Raw genomic sequence first — 4437 nt, forward strand, 5'->3', positions numbered from 1 at the left:
TTGTAGGAGTTTGCAGTAAATTCGAAGGCGGCGAAAATTTACGTATTCTGGAGTATTTTGAAAAGGGCGTGGCAAAATGGCTCAAGAGCGCCACCTACGGAAAAGCCCCTCATTTAGCATTCACCGATCTTCAAAAAAAACAAAGACTATTGTGTATCATGACTAGATGCACAAAAAAGTCCATCAGTGCATTATGAATAACGCAACAGGAAGCCCGCCAGTTTGACTTTAGTGGCCATTTTGGTCATATTCGATATTTTTTGTTTTAAGTACTCCTCCTACAGCTTTCATCAAATCAACTTACAATTTAGACGATCGTCATCACAACAAAATGGAGATCTAAAGTTATTGAAGGATTAAGTTTTAGCAAAACCGTCTGACCGTGGTGTGGCCTCAAAGTTTGATTAAACGCCATCAAAACACGGGCTCCTGTATCTTGGACATATTTTGTCCAATCGAGTCCAAACTATACACATAAGACAAGAGTCGCGACCTGAAGACATCGGTACAGAAATCGTGACTTAAAATCACAGCGTCCCCTGGTGGCAACAGCAAATGTCTTGTTTTTCTATGTGTTATAGTTTGATTCACTACTCGTAGGGCCTTCATTAAATCAACGTAAAAATTTGATGCATGTGTTCAAAACAAGATGAAGATCTAAAGTTAACGAAATTGCAACTTTTCATAATACTGTGTGACCGTGGTGTGGCTTCCAGTTTGAGGAATGAAAACATCTATATCTGGCAGATGTGCTGCAATATTTAGTCACTAGATGGCAGTGTCAGACCATGCTTTGTGTTATCTATGCATTAACAGACTGTGTTTACAGGGTGGCCAACTTTAGAGGAGAATTAAACCTTTTACAGCATTGCTCAAACTTTGGTTTTAGTCTCAATCGCTAAGTTCTTCCTTCATGACAACTCTGAGGGGGGTGTATTTTATTTTAACTCCCTTGTTTAAGCGATATAGATGTTTGAAATTCACGTGACGTCACAGTGTAAGCTGTGCTGTGTGTTGTGAGTTCGGCTTTCACCAGTTACACGTGAACGCCTCATGAAATGGCTTACACCCACATACCCGGTAAATTACACACTTTGATGTTCTGCTCCTTCTCCTGACGGTCACGGTAACGATGTCTGCGCCTCCGTTTCTGTGGTAAGTCACGTTAAGTATTTTATTTCGATGTGATTCGCAGGGTGCCTTTGAATCAGCCGTGATAGCTACGGGACGCTAATCCGGGAGCTACATACCAGCTCAGTGTATATCAACGGGTTCGATGCGAATGCCAGCTGTTACCGAAACAACCGCCATGAACGCAGGTCCACCAAGCAGAGATAAGCGTTCGTTTATAAGGATGACTCTGAGACAGGAGACTGTGTGTCGGCTTCATTTTCGCTAGCGCCGGAGGCTAACTAGCTCGCTAACAAGCAAGCTAACAATATCTTCGAATGGGTGCAGTAACTGTTCTTCGATTCGATTGGGGTTATTACCGACAAACACCGACATGAAACGACATGAGCGGGTCCACCCAGCAGATATAAGCGTTACTTTATGCGGATGACTCTGAGACAGGAGACTGTGTGTCGGCTTGTAAGTTAGTTTCGCTAGCGGGCTAGCGATGCTAACTGAAACCTGAGAAACCTGAGTGTTTAAAGTCACATCTGCATTGCAAGAGCAGCTGTTCAAAGGAGCATTACGTGTCCTAAAGCTCTTTCTTCAGAGTAGTGTTGTAACGTGTTACAGTGAAAAGTAACCGTGTCTCCCACCTTCAGTATTTAAATCGTTAATCTCAGACAGACTTCACTGAATTCTTTTGTTAAATATGAGTAAATCATAGCCTTGTAACTTTACTAGAACAGACAGTGTCATACAGAATTGTAGGCTAATATGCACTACCTATTTCCTAAGCTGAAATGATTATGATCTGATTAACTTTGAATTAATATTTTATTATTACCATGTAAAAGTCTGTTAAGCAGATAACATGGCACATGTATGACTTAACATATCTGTGTATTTGTGTTCAATGTTCCTCTAGGATGTCCAGCGTGAGACACAACTTGAATCCAACCAGACTGAACACTGACTCCAGGTACAGACCTGTTTTCATTACTTACAAAGTATTGCACATAATACATAATGTGTTAAATTATAATGCAATACTTTTAATGTGAAATAGCTCCATACTAAACATTCATTGTCATGGTAGTGCACGTTTTAATCCAAAAGCATATTCAAATACATAGTTGAATATCCACCGAAAATAAGAATACACACTTTGTTCATATGTAACTCTAATAAATACTGTATAAGTTACATTTTGCTCCGGAATTGAACTGTGTTAAAGCGGTTCACATGGAAAATATATGTTCAATTATGTGAAGGGTGATTTTCATTACTATTATACTAATGGAGATTTAGCACTTGCTACACATTGTAAGAGCAGCTGTGCAAAGGAGCACTACGTATCCTAAGGCTCTTTATTCAGAGTCACAGTGTTGATGTCCTGTCACGTGTTACAGTGAAAAATAACCGTGTCTACTAGTGTTTACATCGTTAATCTCAGGCAGACTTCCCTGAATTATTTTGTTAAATATAAATACATTATAGCCGTGAACTTTACTAGAACAGACAGTGTTCATAGAGAATTTGAAAATGATGTACACTACCTATTTCCTAAGATGAAATGATTATGATCTGATTATTTTTATGTTTCCTCTCATTTTATTAGGGACGGACGAGCCTGAAGGACACAGCTGTGATGACCAATTGACCATGTTTTGTCTCTTATGGCAAAGCAGAAATATTAAACACTGGGTTCTTATCTAAAGTGTATCAAATCAGAAAGCAAAAGATACACATTGTTGTTATAAGTTTTTATTATTTTAACCAACCATAATGAAGATAGAAATGAATTCTTATCCATGCCACTTAGCAATGACTGCCACCACCAAACAGTTGCAGGCCATCTTTATTTAAGGGAGGAATTTAGAAGTGTTGTGTAGCTTCTGATGATGATGCAGTCGTCCACGTGTTGACCACCATGTTGCTGCTGACGACGTCAGGTGCTGCAGTTCCTCATCTATAAAGAGAAGAAACGCACTGTTAAAGAATGTTTTGAGTTGTGTATGAAGCACAACAGATTTCAGATAGAACCGTTGTACTGTGGTCTGGGTTTGTATCCTAATGGTTAAATGCACATATTTTAAGTCGCTTTTGATAAAAGTACTGAAAGAAATACAACATTGTAAAAATAGATAAAATGTCTTTCTACCTCATCTGTAATATTCAAGGTGATAATCTCCCACAGAGCTATTGATAACAGTCCACATCAAGTCTCTCCACTTCCCTCAGTGTGAAAACATAATTATATAATTAATTTGAGAACTGTTTACAACACTGATGTGTGGAGATTAAAATCATATCTAAACTGTCTAATTCACTGTAAAACTCCATGACATTCGCAGGCCATCTGTAGTTAAGGGAGCAACGTATGGAGTGATGTGTAGAGGGCAGAAACTTGGACTATGGGCAGAGAAGGTCTCTGGTTCGTCTCCGGTTCGACTCCACGGAGAGACAACAAAAGACAAACCTGGATTGATCTGTCCAAAAATCCAAGAGTCTCCCTACCCTCTCTAGTGCCCCTGAGCAAGGCACCTCACTCCCCCAACATCTGCTCCGTGAGCGCCGTACATGGTCGCTCACTGCTCTGTGTGTCCTGCACCAGATGGGTAAAAAGCAGAGATTAAATTTCCCTACCTGCATGAGTGTGCCTTTGCATGTCTGTGCATGTGTTTGGGACGAATAAATGGATCTTAATCTTAATCTTTTAATCTTGATCAGTTGTCTTCCAGTTGACCAGCATGAAGCTGCAAATCTCCACCATGTTGCTGCTGAGGACATCAGGAGCTGCATTAATGAGGAGCAGAAGCACACTGTTATGAATGTTTTGTGTTGTGTATGAAGCACCACATATTTCAGATAGAACCGATGTACTGGGCTCTGGGTTTGTATACTAATGGTTAAATGCACATACTTTAAATCGCTTTTGATAAAACGTGAGAAAGAAATACAACATTGTACACAGATAAAATGTCTTTCTACCTCATCTGTAATATTCAAGGTGATGATCTCCCACAGAGCTGTTGATAACAGTCCACATCAAGTCTCTCCACTTCCCTGAGTGTGAAAACATAATTATATAATTAACTGGAGAAGTGTTTACAACACTGATGTGTGGACATTATAATCTTATCTATACTGTCTAATTGACTCTACAACTCCATGACAGACTAAATTAACGATGTGAAAATAGTAATGGTGGATATATCAGCCTGTATCAGAATAATGGTGAAACATAGTTATTATCACATGCAACTTACACATGTAGCGTATTGATATTAACTTATTAAAATAAAACAAAGTCACAGCCAAACA

The 4437-nt window shown here is 39.2% G+C and overlaps 1 long non-coding RNA gene across 1 annotated transcript; it reads left to right on the top strand.

The window, feature by feature from the left end:
- The first annotated feature begins 407 nt into the window (after positions 1-407).
- LOC128445140 (uncharacterized) lies at positions 408-3825 on the top strand. The gene is made up of 2 exons (XR_008339258.1): positions 408-2092; positions 2732-3825. It is a non-coding gene; the product is annotated as an uncharacterized LOC128445140 (long non-coding RNA).
- The last annotated feature ends 612 nt before the right edge of the window (positions 3826-4437 follow it).

This window comes from Pleuronectes platessa, chromosome 7 (genome assembly GCF_947347685.1).
Source record: "Pleuronectes platessa chromosome 7, fPlePla1.1, whole genome shotgun sequence".
Lineage (NCBI taxonomy): Eukaryota > Metazoa > Chordata > Actinopteri > Pleuronectiformes > Pleuronectidae > Pleuronectes > Pleuronectes platessa.